The following is a 10132-nucleotide window of genomic DNA, read 5'->3' as shown; positions in this document are numbered from 1 at the left end:
GAATTGAAAGCACAAGAGTAAAGAGGTTAGCACGTCTGAATGAAAATCATGGTATGGTAAGCTAAGCACTTCATAAATGTTCGATGAGAGGTGTGACCTTATAACTGTGAGAGAATGATTGTCCTTAATTTCCTGATTTTGCATGATTCTGAGATTGTTTGAGTACATACATAAGGTGGAAATAATCAAGGCCTTGTTTTGATGTTCTTAGCCACTGAGCCAAATAGCCAACTTGTTACTAGAATGAATCCCTTGCACCCTGTTGAACATAATGTAATAAATTGTTTTTGAAACATGAGTCGAATGAAATTAATGATCACCTGATCTTAGGTTGTAGGAGAGCACAGGTCATTATAAATTTACCTCTAATTTGGGGGAGGAGAATTTTTGGTTTTAGGTGAAAATTTTTATTTCAAGAACATCACTAATAGCACACACTCAAATGTAAAGTGTGATAAGTTGCTACGGTACCAATTTAATTATGTTATAAAAAAAACTATGTTTCAAATAAAGAGATTATAACAACTAAGTGCCAAATAAATTTTGTGTGCTGTTAGGAATAGAAGGCAGGATAGTCGGGGGCTGTGAAATATAAAGTCACGGGTTATCAGAAAAACATAAGGTAGGTGCTCTCTTAGAACCTAATTTTGTTTCCAAAGAAAAACCATGAATTCTTAGTTAGCCCAACCACATTACAAGCCTAAAAAGCTCTTAGTGATCCACAATATGTATGTATGATTGCCTTAACTGAGAAGAAGTGCAAAGTTAGGAACATTAGTTCAGTTGTTAAATTTAGAAACATTTTTAGCTGAGACACTTGTGAATTCCTCCATCACAAGATCAAGACAAATGCAAACGCATGATCAATCATTGAAAGGTTTGAAAGGATTCGCAATTATCTCATGTGTCGATACATTCAGAACTTGGTTTTGCTTGAAGACAAGCAAAGATTTTAATTTGGGGGAGTTGATAACGGTGAAATTTGAGTAAAATTGATAGTCAATTTTGGCTAATAATGATTGTAATTTCTTCACTTTACTGTTTTTTTAATGAAATAATGAAGAAATTAAGATCTTTGAAATTTTTGATAAGCAGAAGTCAAAAGAAGAAGATTTCAAGTGCTTTAAAGGAAAATTGATGCAAAAACTGGAAGAAAAAGTCTTGAAGAAAAGTTAGAAGAATTGGACAGCTCGGTTAGCGTGCACCCTCGCTTAGCAGGCAAGCTCAGGCTTAGCATAAAGAAGTCTAAAGGTGCACATAGCGCGAAATCCCGCGCTAAGCGTGAAATCAGCGTGAAAAGTAAGCTACCTTAGGCCTATAAAAGGAGTAGCAAGCAGAATGGAAAGACACACGGAGTCTAAGAGCTCTCTATTGAAGTAATCCAAAGTCTAAGCCTATTTCATAGGGGAAACCCTTATTCTTTAGCCATTCCTTCCTTTCTTTCTTCTATTCATCCAACCCCTTCTTCCATCCATATTAGCCCCTGAAATGTAAAGCCTTTCATGGCTATGAGAGGTTAAACCCCCATTGTTGGGAGCCTGGCATGCCAACTCTTGTAATGTAACTCTATCTATTATCTATTTAATGCAATCCTATTTCTATTATTCTTCTATGTGCTTCTCTGTTTATTATGGCCTAATCATCCATATAATATTTAGAAGATAATGCATTGAAAATGACTATTTTCTAAAGAACTGAGGAAGGGTATCTAAATAAAATCATTTCTAGAAATATATTGATATTTGTTTTTCCCAATTCATGCATCTCTGATCTCAATGCAATTTATTATTTTTATCTTGCAAAGAAATTTGGGAGAAAAGAATAAATAAGTTAGGCTTTTCATGCGGGAAACAAAAAATAGAGTGTCTTAGTAGATGTGGGTGGAAATAGAGATTTCATTAGATAGAGAAAATCATTAACATTGCATTACAAGTGACCTCAATAACTTAAGGGGGGGAGGGGGGGTTGAATTAAGTTTAAAAGATTTTCCCTAATAAATTTTAATTCTCTCTTTAAAAGGAATATGCAGACTTAATATGCAGAAAAGAAGTAATGAATAATTTACTTGATACTTCTTTAAATATGCAAAGTAAAATTAAAATACAATAAAGTAAAATAGTTAAGGGAAGAGAGAATTGCAAACTTAGTTTTATACTGGTTTGGCCACGCCCTGTGCCTACGTCCAGTCCTCAAGTAAACTACTCAAGTAAACTACTTGAGATTTCTACTAACTTGTAAATCCCTTTACAATTCCTGAACCACTCAGGAATATCCTTCCCTTGTGTTCAGAGAACTTTACAAATCAAGAGACCCACTGTCTCTTGATTAGCAATTGATGGCTTTGAAGTACAGAAGATTGTTTTTCTCTCTTTTAGAGAAAAATGATACAACTTGAAGAACTTATAATGATGTTGAAAGTGTTTGGCCAGGTTTTCTTGTGAGAGGATAAGACAATGAATGTTCTGAAAAACTCTAAAGAATTTCGAGTACAAGTCACATATTTATAGGTCTTTGGTGACCTTTAAAAAAACTTGTGAAGAGTTGTGAATTTTCAGAGTGTAGACAAAGGATCAAGCTGAATGTTTTGATGATGCCAAAGGATCACATGCTTCTCAAAAAGGATCACATGTTTCTCAAAGCTTTATTCAAGACAAAGAAATTAAAGATATTCAAGATGGATGATCAAGATAGTTTCTAGAGTCTTTGGAAGGGTATATTAAATAGGAAGGGAATTCCTATTTGAAGTAGCAAAAGGTTTGGCCAAGAAATTTAAGTTAAAAAGTCTTTTTCAAGAGATTTACTCTCTGGTAATCGATTACCAGAGGATGTAATCGATTACCAGTGGCCAAAAAATGATTTACAACAGCTATTAAAATTTGAATTCAAAATTTGCACTGTGTAATCGATTACACATATATGGTAATCGATTACCAGCAGTTACTGAATGTTTTAATTCAAATTTTAAAGCTAGTAATCGATTACACACATACTGTAATCGATTACCAGAGGAGATTTTCAGAAAATATTCTCAATTGTCACATCTTTTCATTTGGTTTTTGAATGGCTATCAAAGGCTTATATATATGTGACTTGAGACACGAATTTGCATAGAGTTTTCTGAACAAAAAGGTCTTATCCTCTTAAAAAGAAAAATTGTTTTATCCTCTTAAAAATTCCTTGGCCAAAACACTTGTGATTCAATAAGGAATTATTTGAGTGCTCAAATTGTTCAATCTATCTCTTTCAAGAGAGATTTCTTCTTCTCTTCTTCTTTATTCTGAAAAGGGATTAAGAGACCGAGGGTCTTTTGTTGTAAAAGAATTCTAAACACAAAGGAAGGATTGTCCTTGTGTGTTTAGAACTTGTAAAAGGAATTTACAAGATAGTGGAACTCTCAAGCGGGTTGCTTGGGGACTGGACGTAGGCACAAGGGTGTGGCCGAACCAGTATAAATCTAAGTTTGCACTTTTTCTTCCCTCAAACTCCTTTATTTATTATTGCTTTATATTCATATTCAAATTGTTCTATTTGAATCAATATTTAAGAAATTCATTATTAAGGGAATTTATAACTCGAATAGAAAGTTAAATAGAATTTTAATTGGGGAAATAGTTTGTAATATCTTAATTCAACTCCTCCTTCTTAAGATATCTGAGGCCACTTGTCTAAAAAGTGGTATCAGAGCTTCATTCTTGTATAAAGTTTAGAAGCTTCAAGAATTATGTCCTCATCAAACTACTTGTTTCCCTAGGGAAATTCTATAAATAGACCTCCCATCTTTAATGGAGTGGGTTACCACTATTGGAAAACCCGCATGCAAATCTTTATAGAGGCAATAGATTTAAATATTTGGGAAGCCATCGAACAAGCACCTTATGTTCCCTCTATAGTGGCCGGAAGTGCAACAATAGAAAAACCTAGAGCAGATTGGACTGAGGAAGAAAGAAGATTAGTACAATATAATTTAAAGGCCAAAAATATTATTGCATCTGCACTAGGAATAGATGAATACTTTAGGGTTTCAAATTGTAAAAGTGCTAAGGATATGTGGGATACCCTACAAGTAACACATGAAGGCACAACAGATGTTAAAAGATCTAGGATAAACACATTAACTCGTGAATATGAACTGTTTAGGATGAATGTAAATGAAAGTATACAAGATATGCAAAAGAGGTTCACACACATAGTTAATCATCTTGCATCTCTAGGAAAAACTTTTCAAAATGAAGATCTAGTAAATAAAGTTTTTAGATGTCTTAATAGAGAATGGCAACCAAAGGTAACAGCCATCACAAAATCTCAAGATTTGTCTAGTATGTCTCTTGCTACGTTATTTGGAAAATTGCAGGAGCATGAAATGGAATTATTGAGATTAAATCAACATGAAGAAACTGATAAGAAGAAGAAGGGAATCGCTCTTAAAGCCTCATCTGCAATCCAAGAAGACAGTGATAAAGAAGATTCAATTGACTTGAATAATGATGAAGATATTAGTCTTTTTGTAAAAAGGTTCAACAAGTTCTTGAGAGTCAGAGGAAATCAAAAGCGACCCAATTTTAAATCTAAAAGAAGGACAGAAACTTCATCCTCTACTCTAAAATGCTTTGAGTGCAATCAACCTGGACATCTGAGGGTTGATTGTCCCATCTTCAAGAAAAAGATGGAGAAGTCTGAAAAGAAAAATATTAGTGAAAAGAAATTGAAGAAAGCATACATCACATGGGATGAAAACAATATGGAATCTTCTGAAGATTCAGAAAATGAAGAGATAAACCTCTGCCTTATGGCTAAAAGTTATGAAAGTGATGAAGAGGTAACATCTTCAAATAACTTATCTATTTCTTTTGATGAATTGCAAGATGCATTTGCTGATCTGCATAAAGAGTCAATTAAACTTGCAAAGTTAGTTTCATCTTCTCAGAAAACAATTTCAAATTTAGAAAATGAAATTTCAAAATTAAACAAAGAACTAGATCATCTTAGAAATGAAGTCTCAATTTCTAAATCAAATGAAAAAGTTCATATCTCTACTATTTCTGACAAGAAAATGTCAGATTCTTGTAGTTGTTGTGAAAAATATGAAAAAGAAATTAAAGAGTTGAAAAACTCACTTGCAAAATTTTCTTATAGTAAAAATAATTTAGATGTCATATTAGGACAACAAAGGCATGCCTCCAATAAGGCTGGACTAGGATATAAATATGAAAAACAACAAAAATTTCATAAAAACTTCTCTACTTCCACAAAAAAATATAATTCTAGTTTTATCACATGTTTTTACTGTGGAAGAAAAGGGCATGACACATCTACATGCTATTTTAGAAGAAATTGTAACAATATTAAAATGATTTGGGTCCTAAAAGGATCCGTTATTCATACTAACACACAAGGACCCAATAAAGTTTGGGTACCTAAGTCACAACCTTGATTTTATAGGAACCCTTGAGGAAAAAGTGGTACATAGATAGCGGATGCTCAAAACATATGACGGGAGATGCATCAAAATTCACACATATCTCTCCCAAGAAAAGTGGACATGTAACTTATGGTGACAACAACAAAGGTAGAATTCTTGGAGTTGGAAAAATAGGTACAAATTCTTCAACCTCCATTGAAAATGTTCTACTTGTTGAAGGTCTTAAACATAGTCTGCTTAGTGTGGGTCAATTATGTGACAAAGGCTATCTGGTATCATTTGATTCTCAAAAGTGTGTCATTGAACATGAACATGATATGGATATAAAGCATATAGGGTTTAGAGTCAACAATGTTTACATGATAGACTTAAGTCAAAAACTAGATAATAATCAATGTTTTCTTAGTAAAGATGATGATCCATGGTTGTGGCATAAACGGATTGCACATATAAACATGGAACACTTAAATAGATTAATATCAAAAGATTTAGCTGTTGGTTTGCCAAAACTAAGATTTGAAAAAGATAGGCTATGTGATGCATGTCAAAAGGGAAAACAAACTAGAGTTTCTTTCAAATCTAAAAACATAGTTTCATCTACGCAACCTTTACAATTACTACATATGGATTTGTTTGGTCCTTCCAGAATCATGAGTTTTGGAGGAAGTTACTATGCTCTTGTTATAGTTGATGATTATTCTAGATACATATGGACTCTTTTTATCACTCATAAGAATGATGCATTTCAAGTATTTAGAAAACTTGCAAAAATCATTCAAAATAAGAAAAATCTCAAGATTATATCTATTAGGAGTGATCATGGGGGTGAGTTTGAAAATAAAGAATTTGAATTATTTTGTGATAAGCATGGGATTGAGCATGACTTTTCTGCACCAAGAACCCCTCAACAAAATGGTGTTGTTGAAAGGAAAAATAGATCTTTGGAAGAGATTGCTAGAACATTATTAAATGATACTCCTCTTCCAAAATATTTTTGGGCTGAAGCCGTTAACACTGCATGCTACATTTTAAATAGGGCTTTAATAAGACCCATTTTAAAGAAAACTCCATATGAATTTTTCAATGGCAGAAAACCAAACATCTCACATCTTCATATCTTTGGTTGTAAATGTTTTGTATTGAATAATGGAAAAGATAACTTAGGAAAATTTGATGCTAAGTCAGATGAAGGTATTTTTCTTGGATATTCTCTGCATAGTAAAGCTTATAGAATATATAATAAAAGAACAATGACAATTGAAGAGTCTATACATGTTTCCTTTGATGAGTCTAATGCTATTCTTCCAAGGAAGGATCTTTTAGATGATATTTCAGATTCCTTAGAAGATACACATATTCATGGAAATGACTCTAAAGAAAAAGATGAAGGAAGTAATGAGGATTCTCAAGATAATGGAGTGAGAGAAAATAATGAACTTCCAAGAGAATGGAAAGCCTCAAGAGATCATCCCCTCGACAACATTATTGGTGATATCTGAAAAGGGGTAACAACTAGACATTCTCTTAAAGATTTATGCAATAATATGGCTTTTGTATCTATGATTGAACCTAAAAATATAAAAGAAGCCATAGTAGATGATAACTGGATCATTGCCATGCAAGAAGAACTGAATCAATTTGAAAGAAACAATGTATGGAAACTATTAGAAAAACCTGAAAATTATCCTGTCATAGGAACAAAATGGGCTTTTAGAAATAAATTAGATGAACATGGCATAATTATTAGAAATAAGGCTAGGTTAGTAGCAAAAGGGTATAATCAAGAGGAGGGAATATACTATGAAGAAACATATGCTCCAGTTGCAAGATTAGAAGCCATTAGAATGCTCTTAGCATATGCATCCATAATGGATTTTAAGCTCTATCAAATGGATGTTAAAAGTGTTTTTTTAAATGGCTTAATTCAAGAAGAAGTATATGTTGAACAACCCCCTGGTTTTGAAATCCCGGATAAACCAAATCATGTTTATAAATTGCAAAAAGCTCTTTATGGTTTGAAACAATCCCCTAGGGCGTGGTATGAACGTTTAAGCAATTTTCTCCTAGAAAAAGAATTTTCTAGAGGAAAAGTGGATACCACATTGTTCATAAAGAGAAAGCATAATGATATTTTGTTGGTTCAAATATATGTTGATGATATAATTTTTGGATCTACTAATGATTCATTGTGCAAGGAGTTTTCCCTTGATATGCAAAGTGAATTTGAAATGTCAATGATGGGAGAACTAAAGTACTTCCTGGGATTACAAATCAAGCAAACTCAAGGAGGTATATTCATCAATCAAGCCAAGTACTGCAAGGAATTGATCAAAAGATTTCGGATGGAAAGTGCAAAACACATGGCTACACCGATGAGCACTAGCTGTTACTTAGATAAAGATGAATCTGGTCAGTCTATAGACATGAAACAGTATCGGGGTATGATCTGATCTCTTCTCTATTTATCTGCTAGTAGACCTGATATTATGTTTAGTGTATGCATGTGTGCTAGGTTTCAATCCAACCCCAAACAATCACATTTGAGTGCAGTAAAGAGAATCATGAGATATCTATTAGGTACAATCAATTTAGGATTATGGTATCCTAAGAACTCAACATGTAACTTAATAGGATATTCTAATTCTGACTTTGCCGGATCTAAAACTGATAGAAAAAGCACAAGTGGAACTTGTCAATTCATTGGATCTGCTCTTGTCTCATGGCATAGTAAGAAACAAAACAATGTTGCTTTATCCACTGCTGAAGCGGAATATATTTCTGCCGGCAGTTGTTGTGCACAGATTTTATGGATGAAGCAACAATTATCTGACTATGGTATCCTTCTTGATCTCATACCTATTAGGTGTGATAATAATAGTGCCATAAATCTATCCAAAAACCCTGTACAACATTCTAGAACAAAACATATAGAAATTAGGCATCATTTTCTAAGAGACCATGTTCTAAAGGGAGATTGTTTGCTAGAGTTTGTTGATACAAAGAATCAGCTTGCTGATATCTTTACAAAACCTCTTCCAAAGGATATATTCTTTTCAATAAGAAGAGAATTAGGCCTTTTAGACCTTAGTGATTTGGATAGGTAAAGTTTATGATTGATTGATTGTGTTTTGATTAAGTATGACGCTTGTTTCTGTTTAATTTATTTTACTTTTCTTGTTGGTATAATTAACTCTTAAGATAGTATAAGTTTTTAGACTTAGAAATAAGTTTTCTTTTAGGAAAAAGGCTATTGTTTTGTTCTAGTAATCGATTACATGAATACTGTAATCGATTACACTAGAACAGATGGCCTGTAATCGATTACAGTATTCATGTAATCGATTACAAGTAGGCTGCCTTCACCTGTAATCGATTACCATTACTTGTAATCGATTACAATGCGTCCTGGTCTATAAATACCACGTTTTTCAGAAACCCCTGCACAGCCCCTTCCTCCTTGCGATGTCCCTCCATTCCCAAACCTTCAAACCTTCCTATCTTACTCATTTCTTCATCAAATCGACTCTCGTAACTTGCAATCTTCTTCTTTTTCATTTTTCTTTTGATTTCATCGATTAAAATCTGCAAAAACTCCATCATATGGCAGAATCATCAAAGAAACGTAAGGGTTCATCCACCTCCGCTTTGGCTTCAAGAGCTCATCGTTCCGGAGCCACCAGCGCATCCACAGCACCAATTCCACCCTCCTTATCCTCTTCCACACTGTTTTCTTCCGAAGAACAGCAGAAACGGTACTCAAACCTTTTCTCATCTCATTCCATTATCGACCCTAAGTTCATAGATATGGAATTCTTTTCTGCTGAAAGCTTTGATTGCATTCAAGCATTTCAAAACTTAGGTCTCATACATTTCATGTCATTACAATTGCCTGTTTATCCTGAATTGGTTAAAGCCTTTTATTGTAACCTTGAAATTCAGGAAAGTACTTTGATTTCTGAGGTTTTAGGGATAAAAATGGTCATTGACCAATCCCTTTTCCATGACTTAACCCAATTGTCCAGTGACGGTGTACCATTTGAAGGTACACTGAATGACAATTGGAAATTTGATTTCTCTGCACATGATGCCCGCCAATTGGTTTGCACCAACCATGCGGATATGACCGGATGCCTTCTTGCCGGTTCATTGGCTTTTGAAAGCCGCATCCTTCATTATCTAATTGTGCGTATTTTGCTTCCACGATCTTCCAACCTTGCCTAGGTTTCTGAGGAAGATCTTGTTATCATGTGGGCCTTTCATACCGGGCATCAACTTGACTGGGCACACTTAGTCAGATATCGCATGCATAAGGCATTGCGATTAAATGCTCCATTGCCATATCCACACCTTGTCACTCTCTTTTTTCGCCATTTTCAAATTCCTCTTGATTCTGAACCTTATGTTCCAATCAAGAGATCTTTTTTAATTGGTGCTGCTGTGATTGCTTCTTTTGGTTACCGCAAAGAGCATGATGGCTCTTGGGTCAAAAAGGGTGCTCAACCCACTGATGATGAAGGCAACCTACCAGTTGAAGATAATTCCTCTCTTCTTCGAAGGCTTTTGGATAAGTTCGATGGTCTTCAGACTTTTGTTGGTGACAAGTTTGATGCTATGGAATTGCAAGTGGACATGCGGTTTGATGCCATGGAATCAAGGATCACCAAGGTTGAAAAAGATGTCTCCTTCATCCTTACTTTCTTTGATCCACCACTA

Source organism: Glycine soja, chromosome 10 (genome assembly GCF_004193775.1).
Source record: "Glycine soja cultivar W05 chromosome 10, ASM419377v2, whole genome shotgun sequence".
NCBI lineage: Eukaryota > Viridiplantae > Streptophyta > Magnoliopsida > Fabales > Fabaceae > Glycine > Glycine soja.
This window is presented reverse-complemented; position numbering follows the sequence as displayed.